At 43.6% G+C, this 7,392-nt stretch overlaps 1 long non-coding RNA gene across 1 annotated transcript; it reads right to left on the reverse strand.

The window, feature by feature from the left end:
• Nucleotides 1-327: 327 nt before the first annotated feature.
• Nucleotides 328-6,676, reverse strand: LOC135329194 (uncharacterized). The gene is made up of 2 exons (XR_010390549.1): nucleotides 6,505-6,676; nucleotides 328-4,555 (listed from the first exon to the last, which is right to left on the reverse strand). It is a non-coding gene; the product is annotated as an uncharacterized LOC135329194 (long non-coding RNA).
• Nucleotides 6,677-7,392: the final 716 nt, after the last annotated feature.

A 7,392-nucleotide genomic window follows, 5' to 3' on the forward strand; every position in this document is an offset into this window, starting at 1 on the left:
ATGGACCATGATGTTGCAAGTGCAGAGGCCTCCAAATATGAGGATAGTAGATGGATAGTGTCTTTCCTGCCTGCTAATTCTTAGCTGCCAAGGACACTGCCAAAGTGCTGTTTGGCTCCAGAGAGTCTAAAGAGAGTGATGTTGTGGCAAGCCCTGCTCTCCTGTCTGCTGTCATGAGATGGTAGGGCACCTGGATTCTTCCCACTTAGTGTTTTATCATCAGCAGACTTGTGTTTGGGGGAGAGGAAGGAGATAAAAGAACCTTGTGCTTCCTACAACAACAAATGCTTTCTAAAATAACTATGCTCAAAAAATTTCAGAACAGAATTTCCACTACAGGACTGATTTTATTTGTAGGTCATAATGATAACATGTCAGTAATGCCTGATGACACATTAAGCTTCACAGATTTCCAGGCTTATAATGGCTTCAAGCAGAAGGCATTTTCCAGGCTTGGACATGAGACTGGCTTATTTGAGAAAGCCTCGCACAGGTTAAGATCGTTTACCAACACCTCTTCTTTCCCAACTATGAAACACTGTCCAGGAATGATGTTGCTGGTTTCATGTGAATTGTTCTTCATAAATATGCATTAATATAGCCTTAATCCTCCCCCAAAAGTATTTGCAAGGATGGAGGAGAGAGTTTTTACTCTAGTACATTCTAGCACACCAAAACCAAGCTGACAAGCCTGTAGTTTCTGGGTTTCTCCTTATTTCTTCTTTTTGGATGGGCAGCCCAGTGTGTTCTGCAACCTTCTGGACCTCCACCTGCTCTCCACAAGCTCTCGACGATGTTTGTTAACAGCTCCAAAAGCTGCAGCCCATGAGGCTGAGCCAACATTGTCAATCTAATCTGGCAGAATACTTTTTGACCCATCCTCTCCCACTCTAGCTGAAGTTCTTACCCCTTTGTCATGTCCGCTAATTGTATTAGCCCACTGCTCAGCATTAACTCATTGGTGAAGAATGAACCAAGAGCTCTGAGACTGTTTGGCTTACTCAGTGTTATCTTCGTCTCTGAACAGTGACACACAGCCTGTTATAGTTGCTGCCCAGAAAGGCAAGGTCAGACTTGAATCACCGTGGGAAGCTAGTGTGCTACCTGCAGCTCCCAGAAGACAGAATTTTTCATCCCAGGACTCCTGTTAAAGAGCTCCCAATTGCAGAGGCAGCAAATGCAACTACCCAGAGCTAAACAAACTGCTCCTCTAACCCAGACCCAGCAGTTTCTCACCCTTTTCTTCTGCTGCTCTCCCTGATTACCTTGAAGTAGTCATCTGATGAGATCAGAACCACCTCTTTTGGCTGCGGACCTTGCCTTGTCTCCCAAGAGGAAGAAGTACCCCAGGAGAAACACGGAGCCCCTCTTCGGGCTGCAAGGGGTAGTCGAATATCCTCAAGACAGCAGCCAACTCGAAGTGGCTGGTTGCTGCCTGCAGCAATGTGCTAGACTCCTCACCATCCTCACATAACTGGAGCAGCACTCTGCTGGGACCAGAGCATCTGGCATCTCCTGAAATGGCTGGAAATTGGAAACATTATGAAATTCTAGTACTGGGGATATGTCAATAGATTATTTAGGTCCTGAAAAGCACACTCTGGCACTTTATCCCAGATCCACAGTCTGTTGTAAGCAGTTCATCATAAGCAGCTTGGCCTTTTGAGAATAGGTTAGGTATGAAGTGGCTCCAAAGCAGTATTGTGCTGAAGAGCTGTCTCTGTTCCTGTGTGTTTTTAGATAGCGGCATTTAGCTGCTGCTTTGAACCACAGTCTTAGGTGCCTCCAGTTTGGGAGCCCAATCAGGGGACAGTGGCGCAGCCTGATTTAGACTGAGCACCAAGCATTTGCCATCTGACAGTCAGGTGTGGGCACACAGAGAGTGCAGGAGCTCCAAAATGCTCCTTGCAAATCTGGAGCTTGGCTTTTTTTGAACTTTGGCTTTTACTCTAAATATATTGACTCAAAGAAATCCCCAAATAATACAGATGTACACAGATTCACATACACTGATGCAATCTTAAACCAGGACTGCTTGAATAGCATCTTCCTCCCTTGATGGAGAAGTCAAAAAATAAAATTCTGGTATGGCTACTGACACTTAATGATTTGACTCTGTGTTCACACATTGAAGCCTCCTGCACAACACATGCCATTTAAAACTTTTCCAAAACAAAATTCTTGTAAGAATAACTTCTTAAATCTGGCCCTGACATGGTAGTGAATTTATTACTATGCTCTCTGTACTTAAATGCCAGCCCCAGCTGATGCCCTCCAAACCATATCTTACTTCTGATCAGTGAATTCATACATTGCAGGGTTTGCCATTGCTTTAGTCTGTTGGAAATCACAAGTATGCTTTGGAGCCATCAGGTCTCCTCCATGTCCAGTCTATAATAGAAATGGCTGCAGAACCAGCCCTCTCTACAGTTCCTCCAGTCTGTGCAAATGTGAACCACCGTAGTCCAACAACTTGCACCTGCAGTACCCCTTTAGGGGAGGAGCAGGGATGCAGAGCATCACTTGGGTAACTTCTCTCAGCTCTGGTGAACAGAGTAACCAATTGACTTTGCTATTCATACTATTTATTTTTGAAGTCATTTACTCAAAAAGATGGCAGAATATGGATAACAAGATGCTGTTTAATTTTTCACAGGGATAACATTATTAATTTTTACTGAGATACCATCAGTTAGTTAGGAGGTAAGGAAAGTATAGAGGAAGTAGAGGATTATAATACAAAGAAGAGGTGGGACATGCCACAAAAGTGACAAATCGAACGTGTAGCCTACATGCTCTTACAAGTGTTGCAATTGCTGTGTTCCAGATACCTGCCTTGGAAAAATTTAGGGAAAATGTCAACACGGCCACAGGGTAGCCTGGCTTCACAGAGGGACTTTTGAGTGGGCTGCTTAGCCCTGTGACAGGCCCCTGAGCAGGGTCTGTGAGTGGCCTGTGGGGAAGCTTGCAGCAGACAGGTGCCTGAGGGGATGCCTGGGTGTGGAGGCATCCAAGGTTCCTAGGCACAAGCTCAACCTGGACCTGGCTGAGTAGCACAGCGCAGCTTGTGGGTCAGTCCACGTGGGGCTGTGCCAGGCAAGTGGGTGTCTGAAGGTGCTGTCAGAGGTGTTTCAGTTATTTTACTGACCCAAGATTCTCTGTTGGGGTAAATGCTAACATTTCAGAGGGAGGGTGACATTACAGCACAGCGGATATACCTACTTCTTGAGTTTGCTTCAGCCTCCTCAACTCCCATCTGCAAACATTCCCATTGTCCCCCCTTTTGGAATTTAAGTTTGGCAGAAAAGCCTCTTGGGGTAATAAATACAAATTGTACTTATTGATTAAAGCTTCAAGTGCTGCCTTAGCATAAGAAGAAACTGCCTGGACCCCTGTTTACCTTCTGGGTGCTGCCACCATATGCCATGCCGGTCCAGTATGGCAGCTAGCATCCACCCGACAGCAGGAAGATCAAAGGGTGGCTAAGGAGCAGCCCTGGCTTTATCCATTTGCTATTATCAATCTTCATAACAAAAAGAAAACAACTCAATCCTCTCTTGCGGGAAATAAATGAGTACACTTCTCAAGCGGGGCTCACCTATGTTCTCATTTCTTGAAGAATTAGCCATATTGATAAGGCCCAGGTGAAGAGTTCCAGAAGCAATTAAAGCGAGTGCTGTACCTCTAGGTGTACCTTGATAGTATTTCTGTTCTCTTCTTTTCACTATGTGCCTATCTCATGCTAACATCAACAGTAGGTGCATTAGAGATGATGCTTCATAAAGGAAAGCTGCACTTCACACTGAGAAAGCCTTGATCCAAATGCACTTCAATTAACAGAGTGCAGGTCCCAGGGACTCCTGGACAAGCTGCAGCTGTACAGATTAAGACAGGCGGATGCCTCAGAGCCAGGAGAGAGGACCCAGGGTGGCGGCTGTTCTGTTTTTAACTCCTCTTCTCCCCATTTTGGCCACTTCCCATTTGCCCTGCAGACCACTGGGCTAGGCCACTGCTCTGAGATCCCCCGGAAGCCCCAGCTAATGTATTCCAGGGCCCATCAGACGTGTCAGAGCAGACACTAGATCTTCGATCAATGGGTTCTGCAGCTTTACCTCATTAAAATGTTTTCTCAACAAAGGTCAAAACTTATCTGGCTGCTGAGACCCCCCACTCTTCTGCCTGGAAAGAAAACATTCTGCTTTTAATTAATTCGTTCAGATGAAACCAGCAAAAATGTCAATGTAACAAATTAGACACTCATTGATTATTGGCTTAAAAAAAGAGTTAATGGTTCTGTTCTGGAGAAGGAGGTTAGGCAGGTCTTTAAAGTGATACACACGTGCAATACTTTGTTGTACAGGTAGCCTCTGGATTTGGCATTTTAACCATGAAAATGTGTTCAGAAACTCTCTTCTCTACTTCATGAATAGTCTTTTTCTGTTAGGACAGCTTGAAGATTGCCGGGTACAGCTTCCCAGTAAGTAATGCATTGTGTCGACCCAACAGAGAGTCCTGTGCACTCAGAGTCCACCTTGAGTTTAATGGGCTTTGGGATCTGGCAAGGTAAGAGCATGCATTAGAAAAAACATTGAAATGCACATGCCTACAGAAGATATGGGTCTAGCTTCGTTTTTTTCCCTCTCCTGCTCTTCTCTGTTAATATTGCTTCTACCTGGATAGTTCATAGGTAGCACCGATGCTTCATAAGTGAAGCTGTGCAGAAGCAGTCTGCTCCCTACCATGTCCCTGGGAAAAGGGCCATCAACAAGCACCACACTTGGGAAGCATCTGGACACTGAGGAGCTGAATTACATGGAGCAATGAATGATACCTATGGGCCAGTCAGTAGCTGAGCCTTGGAGGGTACAGGCTTAGCTCACTACCTCAGCCGTAACCAAATTCAGGAGTGACTAAACATTACCGGAAATTAGTAGAAGCAGAAGACATTCATGGTCAAACAGTATGGGCCAAAGGGTTCTGCCGAGACACAATTCTAATGAAATTACAGCAGAAGATGCCACCTGCAAGAAATGTAGAAATGTTCAGACTAATATAATATTGTCTGCCACTGAAATTCATATGCAAATGCCAAACTGTATGAACAGTATCCCCTTGTCTGTCCTCTTACCAGTCTAGAGTTGCAACTTTGCTCACATAGGGAACAATAACATACATTGGGGGGGGGGGGTAGCAGCAGAGTTAGAGAGAAAAAAATAGATGCTTTACACTTGGTGCTGGAGGAATGCTTGAGAAGGGATTAAAAGGCAATCTTAGTAGTACACAATGAAGAACAATTCAAGGCAACTGCAATGACATCTGAGGACTCTGTTTTTAAAACTACAGTGTGGTAACTGTGAACAGCTGATTGAAATTGTGCATATTTTAATCAAAAATCTGACTCGTGGATTAAAGTTTAGGAAGAAATCACATAGTTGTATTTAATTAAATGACGTAAACGAAAATACTTGATGATAATACCTCCCTGGCTGGCTGAAGTCAGATTTGTGCTGATGATAGGTTAGATTATGTTTCCTATACACTGAAATTATCACAATTAGTTCCTCACCTGGAAAAGTCACTTTGTCCTAGTAACATGTTTAAAGGAACTCTGAAACTAGAGTGTGTTTAACAGCAGAAGGCACATTAGTTAGCCAGTAAACAGACTTGTAGTCTGCATGTAGCCTGGAGGTGACTCCACCAAGCTCATACAGTGGGTCAAAAGCAGGGTTATAACCCGAATGGATGCCTTCCCGAGTCCAGCATACTGTATGGCAAGTCACCCTGTATCTCAGGAAAATACACTCACATCCAAAAGCAGATCCTTGTACTGTCGAGAGAGTCATTTCACTAAACTTTGCACCGTTTTGAATATTACCAGGCATCTCTGGGAGCAGGAAATTTTGCCTTTATGCAGAGACCAGGGTTGAGCCTTCACAAGCAGCAGGCTAGCACACACCTGTGCACTGGGGCATCTCTATCACCTTCCTCAGAGAAGTCCTCTGCAGGCTGCTACAGACAGCAGGTGAACATGCTAGACAGGCCTGGGGTCTCCTGCTCACCAGATTTTATGTGCAGTCACTCATTGAATTGTGTTGTCTCAGTGCATGCATCTCATACAGCATAATAAAATAATAGCATAATAACATTATAAAATGCATCTCACTTTATTGTCTCTGATGGTTACCTTTTGATAGCTCTTATTTTACCTTGCCTTTCAATAAATGAAAACCATGTTTGTTTGCTTTGACAGCAACACAACAAAATGACAAAAAATTCTCCTATCAATTCCAGACTTCTCTGAAAGAGTGTATGAATGCAGTCTAGTTTAACTACAGCAGACATGTCCCAGGGTTGCAAGGATATGATGAAACACATGCTTTACAATTGAGTTTAAAAAAGAAAAAGAAAGGCTACATTCAATGGCAGAAAAAATTGATTTAAACACATGAAATATTACAAGCAAAAATCAGAGGTTAGAAGTAGAGTTGAAATGCAAACCATTACCTCCATTATCCAAAACAGGCTGTTTATTTACAGCTAGAAATTGTAGAAATGACATCGCTTAATCGTAATTAAAACCTTTTGGTATCTTTAGAGCACCAGAAGTGTTCCACACGAAGGTAGCAGGGCCGTGAGGCGAAGGATACTGCTGCCACTTAGAACAAGGACATCTAGGGCTGCAAGGAGAACAAAACAAAACCCTGACAAACATGATATTAGGCTAAGTACAATTCCAACTGTGGCAAGAAAAGAGAGTTTGTAATTTAATTTGCAAAAGGCCATACAGCAAAACTAGAGCTAAACTATTTGCAACATATATTAGCTGAAAGAGGCATTTCAAATGAGAAAGAACCATCTGTTGGGAAAGACACAAAAATGGTCTGAGCTTATTCCTGCCTTCACCTCAGACTTGGCATTAAACAAGTCCCTTCATCTCCCTGGGACTCCACTGCCCATCTCTGAACAAGGGTAAGACTGTTTCTTTCTCCCAGACTTTTGCTGGGCTGCTTTGACATCCATGTAGACAGCAAGTTCTTCCAGGATGAAGCTGCATCTCTTACTAAGGGCCTGTTGGGACCAATAAAGGTGCAAGATAATAATATATGAGATCTTTCTGAGTTACAGGCTGCTCTGCAAACCCCAGTCTCTCTGCAAAGGTGGAAATGGGAGCAATTCTTAGGAACATTTATACACCTCTCCAGATTTCTGACTTAAACAATTTGAGCAACTGCATTGCTGAGAGACTTGCTGAAAGCAGTCCCTGTGAGAGCAGAAAATGTTCATGGAAGAGTTAGTGGCTCTATTTTGCATGTACACAATTTAAAAGGAGAGACATGTTCCCACACATGAATTGAACTCTACCTTTTTACAGGAACCTGGTCTTTAACACCA

The sequence above is a fragment of the Dromaius novaehollandiae genome, chromosome 9 (assembly GCF_036370855.1).
Source record: "Dromaius novaehollandiae isolate bDroNov1 chromosome 9, bDroNov1.hap1, whole genome shotgun sequence".
NCBI classification, from domain to species: Eukaryota; Metazoa; Chordata; class Aves; order Casuariiformes; family Dromaiidae; genus Dromaius; species Dromaius novaehollandiae.